Raw genomic sequence first — 17,846 nt, forward strand, 5'->3', positions numbered from 1 at the left:
TTCCACTCCTCCTGTCTGGCTAGCTGGGATGTGCCTGCAGCCTCCTGTGTTGCTTCTTGTTGTGTTGTAAGTGCTGGTGGTTCTGTAGAGGTGGATGGGTGTTCTTCTCCTTGGCCATCGTGAGGCTTTGATGCCTCGACAGTTTCTGGCTGAGTGGAAATAGATGGTGTGGTCTCAACCCTTACCGTCTTGATCTTCAGGCGTTGGCCTTTCTGCCCTCTTGTATGTGGAATAACTGATCGCATTCACTCTAGCTCATGTGTCTACCAAAGCATTGGTGCTATGATTGTTGAGCTGTACTTTGATGCACATATCCATTCCATCTAACCAGTCATCATCTGTTGAAACTGCGTCTTTAGGTAATTCCCATTGTTGATCCTCTAGTTCCAAAGTGTTGATGGGAATCGGTATTTGTTGATTCTTGAGAGCAACTTTACGCTTGAGTACCCAAAGTCTAGCTTCCTCTTGGGCTTCGTCAATAACCTGATGTCGCTTGATCTTCCTTTGTTTGGTTGCATGCATTCTCTCTAGCAATTCATTGGTTAGTGGAAAATTGTATTTCTTTAAACGACATCCACTAATCCAATTAGCCATTGGTTCACCATCTATGGTGGACAATTTTACTGCTCCACTTGGAGATACATCTTCAATGATAAATGGTCCGTTTCTCTTTTTCTTAAACTTGGGAATGTGTTGCTTAAGGGAATAGACTAGAACAAAGTCCCCTTTCTTGAAAATTTTTGTGATTAAGTGGGAATCAAAAAATTATTTTTGTTTCCGCTTTTGTGCATAGATATAAGCTACAACAGTTAGCCTTTGCTCGTCTAGCTTTTCCAAATCTTCAAGTCTTTTTGACAATTCATGTCCAGTCCACTCAAGAGTCTGTGCTACCCTTAATGTCGGCAATAGAAATTCTAATGGTAGTATGGCATCAAGACCATAAACAAGGTTAAAGGGTGTAGCATTTAGAGCTGTCTTGAATGAAACTCGATAAGCCTATAGAGCAGCATGGAGATTCATTTTCCAGTCTGTTCTTCTTGAACTAACCACTTTGGTCAGTACTGAGCTAAGAATTTTATTCATATGCTCAGCTTGTCCGTTTGCTTGTGGGTGATAGGGAGCTGATTTGTTATGGATGACCATAAACTCAATAAGCAAATACTCTATTACCTCATTGAGGAAATGAGTTCCCCGAGCACTGACAATCTCTATTGGCAGTCCATATCTCGTGAATACATACTCATATAAGAATGCAGTAGTAGTTCTGGCATCATTCTTTTGAGTCGCTTTAGCCTCGACCCACTTGGTCAAATAGTCTGTAGCTAAAACGATATATTGAGCTTGGGTTCTATAAGCAGGTGGCTATATCGGTCCAACAAAATCTATACCCCATTTTGCGAAAGCTCTAGCCTCCATCATTGGTCATAAGGGCATGCTATCTACTTGTGTTGGCATTTTGGCTCGTTGACAAGCATCACATCTTCGAACATATTCTTTAGCATAGGCAAAAAGTGTTGGCCACCATATGCATGCCATCAAGATTGCTCTTGTGGTGGTCTCACTAGAAAAGTGACCTCCAGCTAATCCAGCATGTGCTTGTTCTATAATCGAAATATACTCGTTTTCATTTGCACAAAAGACGCAAATGTCGATCTTTACCTCTCCGATACAATTGGTTTCCAATAACAACATAGTCTCTTGCTTCAGTTTCAATTGCTCTTTGACGGCGTTTACTCATATCCTCCGGAAATGTTCGGCTCGATAAGTAAGTAACCAGATAATTACTCCACTTAGGAACATGTGACATTTGAAACAATGTTACATGAGGAATGGGTGGTTGTTTTTGACATTGAGAGAAATCTTTTACAAAAGATCTAACATCTCTCCTCATAGTCGGCCAAAATACTCCAAGTCTTAAAATTCGTTGCATAGTTTGGTCTTCCACAAAGTGAAGTCCTACTATGGTAACATGTACTTGACTTAGGTATTAATCCTTTTCTTCAGGGTTAATGCATAAAAGCAATATCCCATCTTGATTTCTCTTATACAACCTTCCAGCTAGTAATTGATACATAGTTGATTGCTCGATTAAATTAATTGTGAGAGGAAGTGGTATTTGTGAATCCACTTGATCTATTATCATCAATGACACAATGCTTTCTGACCATCTAGGTATCATTTCCACGGAGAACAAATAGGCATCTGGTAGATAATCGTCTACCCCTTTAGGTGATTCCCCTGAAATAATCCTTGACAAATGATCTGCTCGTTAATGTGTAGTGCCTTTTTTTACATCCACAGTGAAATCAAACTCGAGAAGAATGATGAACCATCTCACTATTCTTCCTGTGTTGCATGGATTGTTATAGGTTTTGCAATTATAGCGTACATGTAGATGAACCGTCGGTAATATCCACAATGTCCCATGAAGGCTTGTACCCCTTTTACTGTTGTTGTTCTAGGAAAGTCAGCAATGACATGAATCTTTTGAATATCGGTAGCTATGCCATTTTTAGACACTATATGTCCAAGAATTTTCTCTTGTCTTCCCATGAATGTGCACTTTTCAGGATTTCAGAAAATCCTATAAAGTCTTCATTTCTCGAAAACCTTTTTGAGGTGTTCAAAATGATCAGCTCGGATTGACAAATGTACGCATAGATCATCCATGTATACTTCTAAGAATTTTCGAAGATACTCTTTGAAAGCATGACTCATCAATCTCTAAAATGTGGCTGGAGCATTAGTTAACCCAAACGGCATAATCCAATAGGCAAATATACCCCATTCTGTTGCAAAAGTAGTTTTATGCTGATCTTTTGGGTCAATCAAAAGTTGATTGTATCCCGAAAAGCCATCTAAGAAGCAGGAAGTTTCTTTTCTTGCCACTCGTTCTAAAACATGCTCAGTTATTGGAAGAGGAAAGTTGTCTCTAATGGTAGCTGCATTCACCTTTTTGAGATTAACACACACTCGCAATTTTCCATTCTTCTTAGGTACTACCATAATTGGAGACACCCAATCTGTGTGTTCAATTTTCTAAATGAATTCGGCTTCCCTCGGTTTTCCAATCTTTTCTTTGATCTTCCTGGCAAATGTTTCATTAAAAGTGTATGGTCTCTGTCTACTTGGTTTCACATCATCTCTCATGGGTATAGTATGTTGACAGATTTTTGGATCAACACCCTTGAGATCCTTGTAAGACCAAGCAAAGATATCCCGGTATTCCTTTAACAAGCTCAACAAAAGCTTTTCTTCTTCTTCTGTTAGGTCATTTGCAATGTAAGCTGCTCTAGGCTCTTCTCTTGGTTTAGCCAAGTCTACCCTTTTAGCATTTTCAGGTCCTTCGTAAGACTCGCCTTGTTTTCGTAGTTCCCTAACAGGTTGTTTGATTACGATTTTCCGATCTTGGAGAGTATACTTTTTGTAATAGGATAGAACATGCATTACATCCTTACCATCCTCTTTCGTGGTTTCCGACGTAGCTGAGTGTTCATCTAACTCATCAGTTGCATCGTAATAGAGGTCAGAAAAGACTTGTTGAGCTTTCATCAAGTCCTTGGGTTCCTCATCTTTGTTTTCAATGTTAAGGACTGACATCATTTGGATGGGAATTATGTCGTAGCCATCCTCATTGAAAAATTGAGTAGGCATAGACGTATTCACACATACATCCATTGTCGCTAAAATTTGAGTCCACTCGAATGGTTCAAATAAATGCTCTGGAAAGGGTTCAGGTATGTAGGCTTCGTCTGTACATTCCCTTTCTAGGATACATTCCTCTCGTCTCAAGCTTCCATTCTCTGAAGCTCCGCACATCCAAATAGGAGTGTCTTTGTTTAACCAGGATGGGAGTTTTCAGCCAAAGAGATTGAATCAAGCTCTTGGATGGGTGTTTTCAAGACATCTCTATAAGTGTGATCTTTTAAATTGACTCTTGTTATAGATCCCACCTGCTTGAAGTATAGATAGTTGTTTCTCCAATCTTGGATAAGTTGTACCTGTCGCATTCCCAATATGATTTCATAGTTGAGATTTTTCCCAAAGTCTACTATGGCAAAAGTGTGTTGATATTCAATTCCACTGGAGTTGACTATCACTTTTTCTAGTAGCCCTAGTGGTCTCTCAATGTGTCCGTTAGCCAATTGCAATTTCATTGCGTTTGTCTAATGGTTGGCTATCCCCAGGATTCCCATACTGCTTTAGTGGCTATGGCTATGCCAGCTCCACTATCCAGTATTGCCATGGTTTCAATGTCATTATATTTCACTGGGAGGGTAGTGTTTCTTTCTTCCCCTTCATAATATTCTCCGACCTTGTTCATAGAAACTGATCTAATCTCTTTTTTTTCCATTTCATTTTTCAGTTTTCCCAAAGTCTTAGAGATTATCCCCATTATCCCCACCTTCTCTAGGGTTTTCTGTAAATTGCTCCATAAGTATGGCGTGAGTTTCAACAGTTCTCCCAAAGTAAGAGTGCATTGGATAGGTGTAGGCATGATTGAATGAATGTTGTCTACTTCTAGGGTCTGTTTGGCTCTTTTTACTTGAGTGGTCTTGCAAATGATAGATTCATCTTTGTTATCTCCCAAGTAAGAAGGTAATGTTTTTAATTTCAATGGTTTAGATAGTCCTGAAGCCTCCGATCCGCAATCCCCGTACAAGGATTGTAAATCCATGTTCATATCAGATGGTAGGTTATCCAACCAGACTTTCTCTATAGGAGCTCACTTTAAAGTTAGGCTCCCATCATTGATCTCTCTTACCCTTTCCCATAAGTGTCCTGGCCAATCTTCCTCTATGAATGGAATTTCGTCTAAGGCATCTTCGCTGTCCGGCACTATGAGCTCTGGTTCATTTATTTCAAGGTGGGGTTCTGCCACCACATCGGATTTTTCTTTCATTTCTTCTACCGCAAGCTCTTCTGGTTTTGCAATATTTTCAAGCTTGGGTTTTTTTTAATCCAGCATTTCTTGCGTGATTCTTACCAAGTTTTGATAAGCCTCCAGCTTTGCTAATTCCATGTCTGGAGATGGATAGTTTTTCCATTTGTTTTCCATGTTTTGGCCTGCTTTAAGTCCTGCTTGGTAAGCTTCCAAGGCAGCATTAATAGGCTCAAAAATTTTATCAAACATAATGGATCCTCCAAATTTCACAGTTATTTCCTTGAATTCACTGCCAGTTTCCTTCAACTTGTCTTGGGCTAGCATTTTTGCTTTTTCTTCATTTTCAATCCGTTGTTTTAGTTTTCTCATCTCATATCTTTTGCTTCTGCTCCTTTTGATTCTTTCAGAAGAAACTTTCGCATTCTCCGAATCATCAGAGGAGTTGTGTTTGTTTTTCCTTGCCTGGGCTCTAGTGATTACCTTGATTGGAACAATCGGTTCGCTCTCTGATGAGCTACTAGGCATCACTTGGACTACGTTTACAACAGTTTTTTCCTTGTTCAAAGGATTCTTAGGACAACCTTTCGGAAAGTGTCCTCCCTTTTTGCAACATTGTATGCAATAGGCTTCAATTGGTTTGAGGTTTTTGTCAGGCTCTGGATATTTGTTCTTCCAATGGTCATCAGCACCACAATTATGACAGTTTCCTGTTCTGGGCTTCATCAACGGTCTTCCCATGGGAGGTCTGACACCTTGATTAGCTACATAATACATTGGTGCAAGCTATCGTGGAGCATAAGTCATGGTTTCCTCCATTGGTGGTGGATGTGGACTATACCAATCTCCCTCTACCATTACTGTAGATGGACTAGGCTCTGCATAGGGTGTAACAGGCACTAATGCTTGTTCATCTATGACTCCTTCCGAGTGCATGTACTGATAGCCATTTTTCGGGTCTCCATAATTGCCATAGTAAGCTACTCCACCCTACCAAATTCACCCAAACGCTATGGCTATCCCTACCATTTCACTGTAAATAGGCGTGTGTGAGTTAGGGGGCTTTTCCCATATCTTCTTAAAATCCTAAGCTAGCAAGTCACTGGGCTAGTTGAGTCAAAAAAATAAATAAAATCAAAAAAATAAAATATATTATGGCCCATTTGTGTGTAAATATTGCATTATATATATGGCCTAAATATAGGGAATTTTATAATTATTCTCGTATTTTATTTAAATATTTATACTTAGGTGTGTGTTTTATTAAACCTGTGTATGCCTTCTTTCATCCTCTTACACCAAAAGTATATTCTGCCAATGTGTACATACTCTAACCACATATTTTTCTTTTATACGAATCACCCCCACATTTTCACCCTCACCCTCGTGAAAACAAAAAAATTGATTTCTACTCATTGGTCACGTTTATTATATTATTTACTTGCATACCTTTTTCTCTTTCACCCAAAATAATACAAAGAGAGACCATATCATATGATTCCAATATCTTTCCATATCCATAATTCCTCCATATTTTTATTATTATTTTTACTCATTATTCTAACACCATGTGCTCATTGAGCTAAAGTCTATGAATAGTCCATACACTAGTCCCACCATGTATATATTTCTTTATTCACCAATAATCCTCCTCCATGCATGGGTCAAGGGAAACATGGATGCTTTTTATTATAATATGACAAAGGAGGGGCTCACTCTTGCATGCATTGTACAAAATCAACAAAGCAGGGGGCCACTAAAAGACTTTTGCAGGCATAAAAACAAGCTTTTTGGTGAGAATTTTGGCACCCATCTCCACTCCGAATTTGGAGCGGTGGTCAAAAGAGAAAATGTAGCCCACACTCTGAATAATAACCTCAAATTTTTTCATGATTTTTCGAGTAACCACCGGTGAGCTATGATTTTTTGAGTGGACCCCAGTGTGCCAACTTTTCTCACAAGTAGCCCATAGTCTTCTCTCACCTCTGTCCACACTTTTACACACACACACACACACATTCCTCTCAATCCCTCACTCAAACCTGCACCTTCAATGGTTTCTCTCACCTTCTTCACCATTAACCTCCCCTCTTACTTCCATAGCTCCCATATGAGCTCTCCATGTACATACACCATCTCTATGCCTCTCTCTATTATCTCCAAAGTACAATTCCATCTTACTCCTTATATATATACATACATTCAGCATGTGTACCCTGCTTAACCTTTGTAAATCAAGAGATCTCATCAACGGAATTGCCATTTTCATCACGATAATCAACCTTGGCGGCGGTGGCGTAAAGAAGGGAAGACGAAGAAGAAGATCGATAGTCATTTTGAGAACCTACACAAGTAAGTCCAAAACTTCTTCAAGCTTCACCATCACAAGGATTTGCTCACTTCATTCAACCATCTTACTTCAACCATTCTACCCATTGTACATATATCATTAACTTTCTAGTGATTACTAACACTAACCACGAACATACTAACACAAAATAGCCATTGACCTAACCATAAAAGACACCTCACCTCAAGACATGTGTATAGTAACTCTCTCTCTCTCTCTCTCTCTCTCTCTCTCTCTCTCTCTCTCTCTCTCTCTCTCTCTCTCTCTCTCCTTACTTACTTTCAACTTATCTACCATCAATAATGCTCTTTTTTGAGCCCACACCCATGACTCAAGCAGACAAAGAAGGCCCGCAATGTTTTGATATTCAAAAAAATCATAATCCTGATTTGTTAGCTTGTAAATTAGGATTTCCAATAATCTTAATGAGGGGTCTCCAACCTATAAATAGGCCCATCTCCTTCTTGTAAAACAACCTCTAACATCTCACAAAGCACCCCAACACTCTATGCGTGAGGAGAGACTTAGGTGTAGCAACCACTTGTGAGCTTCACTCTTGGTGTGAGAGAAGCCTTCAAGCTACACATTGCAAGTGAGAGAGTGTGAGTTCCTCAAATCTCAAAACCACTATTGTATATGCTCCTTCATCATCAATAAATTGAGGTTTGGTGCATCAAAGGCGTGATTCGACGTTCAAATCTTCATCCTTCCATTTGTGCAATAGGGTCTAGTGAATTCAAGGTGACTTGTGTATTTTGAGTTTCTATTGGTTGATCTTGATTTTAGAAAGTGCTTTAGTGTGTTTTTCATTTCCAATTTTATGTCCATTGTAAGAGGGTATTGTGGTGAGAGGACTCCCACACCCTGAGACAGTGTGTGTGTGTGTGTGTGTGTGTGTTTTGGCAATGATTAGCAATCACTAAGTATTGAGTGAGTTTTTGTACAAGCTCTACGATAGCATCATAACAAACCATGTCCATTTGCAAGTCACAAATAAGGTATTACGCAAGATCCTTTTCTCTCTCTCTTCCCTTTGCTCTAGCTCTCTCTGGTCCATTTTGTGTGTGTCTTGGTGTGAGGTTGCTTGTGTGTGTTGTGTGGTGCATATTTTTTGTTGTACCAAAATCTCTCTTGCGTCCTAGTTCGCATACCGTAACTAGGTGGTGCCCCTATCTTGTTTGGGTTTGGCTGTGGGTTTGTTGTTTTGTTGTGCTTGTAGGTTGCCCCAGCCCCAATTGAGCAGCACGCGAGCCTTGAGGGGTGTTTAGAGGTCGCCTCTCTTGTTGCCCACCCCGGACCGCCTCAATTTTGGTGCCCCCACGGAGGACGGCTTGTATATTTTTGTGTAGGATCAAGCTTTAGAATAGTCAAGTAGTTTGCATGAATCACGAGAATTTGTATGATCCTTTCATTCCCATTGCAAGACAAAAGGTACACATAATTGTTAGTACTAAGCTGCAATTTCAACGTGTAATTCGTAGAATTCTAGGTCCTCTTAGGTTGGCCGAGATAAACGCTTCAGTAAATCCTTTTATTTTGCCTCTCATTAGGTACGACCTTAGTTTGGACGTCTATATTTTTGTTTTGTTTTAAGCATTAGGTCATGCATAAACAATGGATAATGGCCCAGGAATACAGGTTTTCCCCTTCCATTTCACTCTACATATTAGAATAAACATTGCAATTAGTAGAAAAATCCATTTTCAACAACGTATGGTATTCATGTTTGGTGCCCAAAGAGTAGGAGAAATTCTCACATCACCAAACCCTGTCATCCTGCCTCTTATTGATTATCATAGGTCGTTTGATGTGAATATCTTTATTTTGTTGTAGAATAGATTCCAAGCTAGAAAAAATTATTGTGTAAATCTTTTTAAGAAAGAAAAACAAAAACGTGTGTTACTTTGAAATCAATTCAATGGAAAGCCAACGCCAAATATCTAGGTATCCTCTTTTCTTTGGAGAGCCTGGAGAGGATGCATAATTATTTTTAGCGAATTTCAAGATGTCTTGTCGCATCAAGAGGATAGTAACTGATCAAGAGCGTGTAGAAATGTTTGAGGTAGTCCTTAGGAAATATGCGAGCACTTGGTTTGACTCTTTGCCTGAGGAAGTTAAAGGGAATTATAGTGAAGTTTTGAACCATTTCAAGAGATACTTCTTTGATCTTCAAAACACTCAAAAGCTATGGCAAGACATTGTTTCTCACAAACAAAAAGACTTAGATGACTACTACATGTATAAACAAGAGTTTCTACGTCTTTGGGCTGTATGGGTAAGAAATGTCGCTAACCCTGGTGATGGTGCAAAGTTCCTAAAGAAGGAGAGGTTCATAGCCGGTCTATTTCCCAAACTCAAGATTAAAGTTGAGGCGGGTGCACCTTCTACCTTTGACGTAGCTGAAACTAGAGCTGTTGAGAAGTATAGGAAACTCAAGTGCCTAAGAGGAGAGGTTCCAATAGAGGGTCCTAGACCTAAGGGAAAATTACAAGCATCAACATCCAGAGAGATTCCGGAGGTAACAGCAGAGGTAATTGAAAAGTTAAATGAATCCTTAAGTAACTTGTCAATTCACCTTGCACAAGCTGTAGGTCCTAAGGGACAAGTAAAGAAGTCAGAAGAGCGAGATCCACCACGACCGAGGAGAGTCTTGCAATGTTGGAATTGCGGAGAGTCTGGACATGGGATGTATAATTGTCCTTGGCCCCATGGGGAGCCAGGGAGACCTAACTTGAATTACCCAGTGATGAATGCAGGTGATGGAACTAGTCAACAACCACGGCTTCTACAAAGGCCAAACGGAGCAAGACCACCTCCACGAGGAGTGGAAGGAGTTCCACCTTTGCCAGATCCAAATGTGCATGTGGTAGAGGTGAAAAATTCCAATGAGGTGGACATGGAAGCAAATGGCATTAAGCGTGGCCGTGGAAAAGGTAAAGAGAAAGAAGGAGTCATGTCACAAAGTGACCATGGACAAGAAAAGAAGGCAAAGGAGACCAAGGAAACAAAAAGGACTCGACGTCGTATCAACCTCCAAGACTTCCCTCTTGGACATGGTATGGCTCCATACAACTTGTTGGAAGACATGAGAGGTAAGGGTCCTCATATCTCATGGCCTCAATTTCTTGCATTATGTCCACAACTTCGGAGGGATTTAACAAGGGCAGTTAGCACTAGGAGAAAGGTCAAAGAGAGTGTGCCTGTTGTAAAAATTGCACAAGCTGAAATGAATGAGGACATTACACCTGTGTTAGATTGTTACATAAAAGGGAGATTGGTTAGGAAAGGTCTAGTGGATGGAGGTGCACAAATTTGCATCATGACAGAGGGACTCATGCAAAGACTAGGCATGCACATTCATGAGACACCTGAAATCAAAGTGAAGATGGCAAACAATAGCAAAGCTAGCTGCGTAGGCATTTGTAAAAATGTCTTTGTGGAGGCCTTTGGCATTAAGAAGGCGGTGGATTTTTATGTTATGTCTACCAAAGGAAATGGTTACCCATTTATCCTAGGGAGACCATGGCTAATGAAAATGCGAGTTTTGCAGGATTGGGAGAGTGGAAAGCTAATTTGCAGGAATGAAAATCATAAGAAGGTTGTCTTTGACATGAAGGAGCAACGCCAAGAGGAGGTCCATGAAGAATCATCTCAAAGTGAGACGGGAGAAGATTGGACTGAAAACACTTCAAAAGAAGAAAGTAGCGGCAGCATTACTGAAGAGGAGTCTTCCATCGAAGTCATGGGGGTAAGGTTTAAGCCAAACAACCAGGAGACCTCTTCTCGAGGTTTGGAAGAGGTAGGTACTCAAGAGAATCAAAATGTGCAAGATGAAGAAATGTTAGAAGGTATGTTGTCTACAACACTTACAAAGGACGAAAGAGAGGAGTTCAAATGTGTGCTAAGGAAATTTCCTAGGCTTTTTGCTAAGGACTACACCGATGTGCGTGGAGTGGATGTTGTTCAACACAAGATTGAGTTGAAGCTAGAGGCCACACCTAAGGCTCAAAAGCTACGAAGACTAGGAGTCATCAAGGATCAGGCTCTACTCAAGGAGGTAAGAAAGCTTCTAGCAGCAGGTTTCATTTATTTAGTGGAGAATTCAGAGTGGGTCTCTCCCGTTGTTGTCACTCCTAAGAAAAACGGAAAGTGGAGGGTGTGTGTGGATTACTGTCCACTCAATGAGGCAACAAAAAGAGATCACTTTCCCCTCCCATTTCAGGATGAGATACTAAATGAGGTAGCTGGTCATGAGAAGTACACTGTGTGTGATGGCTACTCAGGCTACTTTCAAATAGGTATCGCATTGGAAGATCAATCGAAAACAACCTTTATCACTCCTTGGGGTTGTTATGCTTTTAGAGTCATGCCATTTGGTCTGACAAATGCTCCTGTAACATTCCAACGTTTCATGAACATGGTGTTTCAAGCATTCTTTGGAAAGTCAATTAGGGTGTTCATTGATGATTTCTGCATTTATAGCTCAAAATCATTGCATCTACAAAGGGTAGAAGAAGGTTTAAAGAAGCTCTACGACATGGGAGGTCAACTCAACCCCGACAAGTGCCACATAGGTGAGGATGAAGTGATCTTGCTCGGTCACAAGGTTTCCTATAAAGGCATTGAGGTGGATCCTTCAAAGGCAAAGGCTCTTATTGAGCTCCCATCACCAAAGAGTCTTAAGGAGGTCATCTCTTTCATTCACAAGGTGAAGTATATGTCACACTTCATTCACTTAGCCTCGGAGTTGCTTCATCCTTTGCAAAAGTTGACACAACAAGTAGAATTTGCATGGTCTGATGAGCTTGAAGAGTATTTTTGTAACATTAAAGTCATTTTGTCAGAGCTACCAACACTCATGCCTCCTTGTTGGGAGTACACATTCTTTCTTAGCTCTAGTGTTGGAAGGGAAACAATTGGTGCTGTGTTGCTACAACAAGATCCCCACAATACAAGGATGCGACCCATCTACTTTGCTAGTAGGGTCATGAATGCTTTGGAGAGAGAATACACAGAAGCAGAACTCATGATGCTTTCTCTCATGTTTGCGGTGAGAAAGTTTAGATCCTACCTTCTTCCAAAACCTTTTGTAATTCTCACTACAGAAAATTTGTTCCCTTGGGTGTCATCTCAAATGAATCTTAGTACTAGGATCTCAAAGTGGATTATGGAGTTGCAAGAGTTTCAATACTCTTTCAAAGTAGAAGATAGTGTGCGTGCACAATTGGCAGGGATCCTTACTTATAGGGTACATGAGAAGGAGATTAAGGTGCCTGAAGTAAAGACCCTACCATTGCCACCACCTAAAAGTATTCCTAATGCTTTTACCTTGTTCTTTGATGGAGCTTTTTGACGAATCACAGGAAAAGCAGGGGGAGGGCTAGTGTTGCTCAACCCATGTGGAGAGGTGGTCATGAAAGAGAAGGTCAATCTACCAGGTTCAACTAGCAACAATGAAGCAAAATACGACACACTACTTCATGGTTTGAAGATGTGCATTGGCCAAGGTATACAACGTCTCATGGTAAAGGGAGATGCACTTCTCATTGTTAAACAGATTTTAGGCATTTGGGCATGCAAGAATGAAAGCTTAAGGACAAAAGTCCATGCCATTCGTAGGATGTTTAATCAGTTTGAAGAAGTGCAACTATATCATATTCCTAGGAAACAAAATGAAGATGCCGATTTACTTGCACAACAAGCAGTTACATGTGTCAAGAAAGAAGTGCAGGTCATCATGGTGGCAGCAGCTGTCAAGCAACTGAGATACCAGGGATTGGAGTCATTGACTCCCATTATTGGCTACATTTTGGAGGGTGAGTTTCCACAAGACTTCACGAAGGCTCAGAAGAGGAGACTCATGACGAAGGCAAACATGTATCTCTTCCTAGAAGGATCCCTCTACCAAAGAGGAAAGGATCAAGTGTGCAGAAGAGTAACAACTATCGAGGAAATTCCAGCCATTCTAAAAGTTTTGCATGAAGAAACATGTGGTGGTCATTTTGCCCAAGAATTAACTGTGAAGAAGATTTTTCTTGCGGGGTATGTTTGGCCAAGCTTGCATGTGGATGTTCAACATTGGTGTAAAAGCTGTCACAATTGTGAGATAAATGGAAATAGAAGGTTGGTGCATGGACCGAGGCAAATAGTGCTTACAAATGGACCCTTTGAAAAGTGGGGCATTGATGCTATGAGTCCTCTGCCTAGGACAAAAAATGGTAAACTCTACATTCTAGTGGTTGTAGACTATATGACTAGGTGGGTGGAAGCTCAAAGTGTGGCAAGAGTGAATGAGAGGACAGTTAGCAAGTTTGTGTACACTCACATTTGTTGCAGATTTGGCACACCTTTGGAGATTGTTTCTGATAATGGTCCAGGGTTTAGCAAGGGCTTGCTCACAGAAGTTTGTGAAGAGCTTCACATTCTACATCGTCATAGCACACCATACTACCCACAGTCAAATGGTTTGGTGGAGAAGTCTAATGGTGTCATTGCAGGAATCATTAGAAAGATGGTGCAAAACAAGACAAAATTATGGGATGACTTCTTGGATGGTGCCTTGTGCATATCGAACCACATATAGGGAAGCCACGGAGTTCACACCATTTCACTTGGTCTATGGTCAAGAGGCTTTGCAGCCTATCGAGCTCAACATTCCAACAATGCGACTTCATGGCAAAGCAGCACAAGATGATCAAGAGGTATGGATGGATCGACTTCTTACGTTAGTGGAGCTTGAGTGGAAAAGAGAAGCAGCATATGAGTGCTACAAGAGGAAAGCCACACAAGCGAAAGAAAAGCTCGACAAGAAACTGAAGGACAAAGGCATCAAGGAAGGAGAGCTTGTGCTAAGGTATGACAATTGACTTGACAATCGTTTTGATGCCAAGTTTGAAACTAGATGGCAAGGGCCATACATAGTCAAGAAGGCTTTCAATTCAAGTTACTATCAGCTTATGGACTTGAATGGTAAAGAGCACTCCAGGAAGGTAAACGGGTATCGCTTGAAGCCCTATTTGAGTCGCCTTCTACCAAAGGATCTACCAAAGATCTGTCAAGAGGCCGCTGTCTCATGTAAGTATTGTTACATGAAGCATGAGTGTAACTCCAGTCAAAATTCTGAGGGCCCAAACAATGAAGATATCGTCAAGGAATCTGAAGCACTCTCTTTGAAAAAGATGCTCTATGATGGTACATGAATATACCATGATCCTGGGGGAGGGCTGATGATAGCCGTTTTTCGGCTCTCCATAATTGCCATAGTAAGTTACTCCAACCTACCAAATTCACCCAAACGCTATGGCTATCCCTACCATTTCACTGTAAATAAACGTGTGTGAGTTAGGGGGCTTTTCCCATATCTTCTTAAAATCCTCAGCTAGCTAGTCACTGGGCTAATTGAGTCAAAAAATAAAAAAAATAAAATATATTATGGCCCATTTGTGTGTAAATATTGCATTATATATATGGCCTAAATATAGGGATTTTTATAATTATTCTGGTATTTTATTTAAATATTTATACTTAGGTGTGTGTTTTATTAAACCTATGTATGCCTTCTTTCATCCTCTTACACCATAAGTATATTCTGCCAATGTGTACATACTCTAACCTCATATTTTTCTTTTATACGAATCACCCCCACATTTTCACCCTCACCCTCGTGAAAACAAAAAAATTGATTTCTACTCATTGATCACGTTTATTATATTATTTACTTGCATACCTTTTCCTCTTTCACCCAAAATAATACAAAGAGGGACCATATTATATGATTCCAATATCTTTCCATATCCATAATTCCTCCATATTTTTATTATTATTTTTACTCATTATTCTAACACCATGTGCTCATTGAGCTAAAGTCCATGAATAGTCCATACACTAGTCCCACCATGTATATATTTCTTTATTCACCAATAATCCTCCTCCATCCATGGGTCAAGGGCAACTTGGATGCTTTGTATTGATATGACAAAGGAGGGGCTCACTCTTGGATGCATTGTACAAATTCAACAAAGGAGGGGGCCACTAAAAGACTTTTGCAGGCATAAAAACAGGTTTTTTGGTGAGAATTTTGGCACCCATCTCCACTCCGAATTTGGAGCGGTGGTCAAAAGAGAAAATGCCTCAAATTTTTTCATGATTTTTGGAGTAACCACCGGTGAGCTATGATTTTTTGAGTGGACCCCAATCTGCCCACTTTTCTCACAAGTAGCCCATAGTCTTCTCTCACCTCTTTCCACACTTCTACACACACACACACACACACACACACACATTCCTCTCAATCCCTCACTCAAACCTGCACCTTCAATGGTTTCTCTCACCTTCTTCACCATTAACCTCCCCTCTTACTTCCATAGCTCTCATATGAGCTCTCCATGTACATACACCATCTCTATGTCTCTCTCTATTATCTCCAAAGTACGATTCCATCTTACTCCTTATATATATACATACATTCAGCATGTGTACCGTGCTTAACCTCTGTAAATCAAGAGATCTCATCAACGAATTACCATTTTCATCACGATAATCAACCTTGGCACCAGTGGCGTAAAGAAGGGAAGACGAAGAAGAAGATCGATAGTCATTTTGAGAACCTACACAAGTAAGTCCAAAACTTCTTCAAGCTTCACCATCACAAGGATTTGCTCACTTCATTCAATCATCTTACTTCAACCACTCCCCCCATTCTACCCATTGTAAATATATCATTAACTTTCTAGTGATTACTAACACCAACCACTAACATACTAACACAAAATAGCCATTGACCTAATCATAAAAGACACCTCACCTCAAGACATGTGTATAGTAACTCTCTCTCTCTCTCTCTCTCTCCCCTTACTTACTTTCACCTTATCTACCATCAATAATGCTCTCTTTTGAGCCCACACCCATGACTCAAGCAGACAAAGAAGGCCCGCAATGTTTTGATATTCAAAAAAATCATAATCTTGATTTGTTAGCTTGTAAATTAGGATTTCCAATAATCTTAATGAGAGGTCTCCAACCTATAAATAGGCCCCTCTCCTTCTTGTAAAACAACCTCCAACATCTCACATAGCACCCCAACACTCTATGCGTGAGGAGAGACTTAGGTGTAGCAACCACTTGTGAGCTTCACTCTTGGTGTGAGAGAAGCCTTCAAGCTACACATTGCAAGTGAGAGAGCGTGAGTTTCTCAAATCTCAAAACCACTATTGTATATGCTCCTTCATCATCAATAAATTGAGGTTCGGTGCATCAAAGGCGTGATTCGACGTTCAAATCTTCGTCCTTCCATTTGTGCAATACGGTTTGGTGAATCAAGGTGACTTGTGTATTTTGAGTTTCTATCGGGCTATCTTGATTTTAGAAAGTGTTTTAGTGTGTTTTTCATTGCCAATTTTGTGTCCATTGTAAGAGGGTATTGTGGTGAGAGGGCTCCCACACCCTAAGACAGTGTGTGTGTGTTTTGGCAATGATTAGCAATCACTAAGCATTGAGTGAGTTTTTGTACAAGCTCTACGATAGCATCATAACAAACCATGTCCATTTGCAAGTCACAAATAAGGTATTACGCAAGATCCTTTTCTCTCTCTCTTTCCTTTGATCTATCTCTCTATGGTCCATTTTGTGTGTGTCTTGGTGTGAGGTTGCTTGTGTGTGTTGTGTGGTGCATCTTCTTGGTTGTACCAAAATCTCTCTTGCGTCCTAGTTCGCATACCATAACTAGGTGGTGCCCCTATCTTGTTTGGGTTTGGCTGTGGGTTTGTTGTTTTGTTGTGCTTGTGGTTGCCCCGACCCCAATTGAGCAGCACGGGAGCTTTGAGGGGTGTTTAGAGGTCGCCTCTCTTGTTGCGCGCCTCGGACCGCCTCAGTACTTTACATGCACCGCATTATTCCCTGGATACAGAGGTTGTTGTCCCGACACAGGTTGAGGTCTTTCCATACCCATCAGTGGTCTTTGAGCTTGGGCCATATTAGGTTGATATCTGTACATGGGTTGTCCCTGGGGCCTCATGGGCACATACTGAACATTCCCATCATACTTTCGTCTGAAGTAGCACTCATGGGTCTCATGGTTGGTCCATTTACCCTCGATTGCACACCATTTTTGTGGCTGAATTGGTTGTCCTTGTGGAGGCATCCCTTGTCCTAGTCCTCTCATAAGTGCTTTTTGCACATTGTTCATCATGTCATTCATCCTTTTTAGCATATCTTCTATGGCTGAGAGTGGTGCCACAACAGCCGTTCCCACTTGTGCTGGTTTTGTGGATGTTGTCTTCTTGCTTTGGTTATCCTTAGGGACATCCTCTTCATTGAAGATCTCACAATTGTCTCCTAGGTCAATAGAACCAGACACACACGCTTCTAGGGTTGTATGCTTTTTACTATAGAGTATAGCATGAAGTTCTTTGTTTAGCAGTCCCTCTAGAAACAAAGATACAAGTCGTTCTTCTGTAGGTATCTCCATCTCTGGGCATCTGGCAATGTGTTGTTTCATTCGAGTTTCACAATCCCTAACAGACTCACCATGTTTCTATTTAAAGTTGTAGATTTGAGCTACCGTATTATGTTTAGTCTCCGTTTTGGAACAAGCAACTACAAATCCTTGAGCTAATG

General features: G+C 40.6%; 1 pseudogene; it reads left to right on the forward strand.

The window, feature by feature from the left end:
- The first annotated feature begins 13,894 nt into the window (after nucleotides 1–13,894).
- LOC147418430 (uncharacterized) lies at nucleotides 13,895–14,431 on the forward strand (annotated as a pseudogene).
- The last annotated feature ends 3,415 nt before the right edge of the window (nucleotides 14,432–17,846 follow it).

Source organism: Adiantum capillus-veneris, chromosome 30 (genome assembly GCF_014529385.1).
Source record: "Adiantum capillus-veneris isolate H3 chromosome 30, ASM1452938v2, whole genome shotgun sequence".
NCBI classification, from domain to species: Eukaryota; Viridiplantae; Streptophyta; class Polypodiopsida; order Polypodiales; family Pteridaceae; genus Adiantum; species Adiantum capillus-veneris.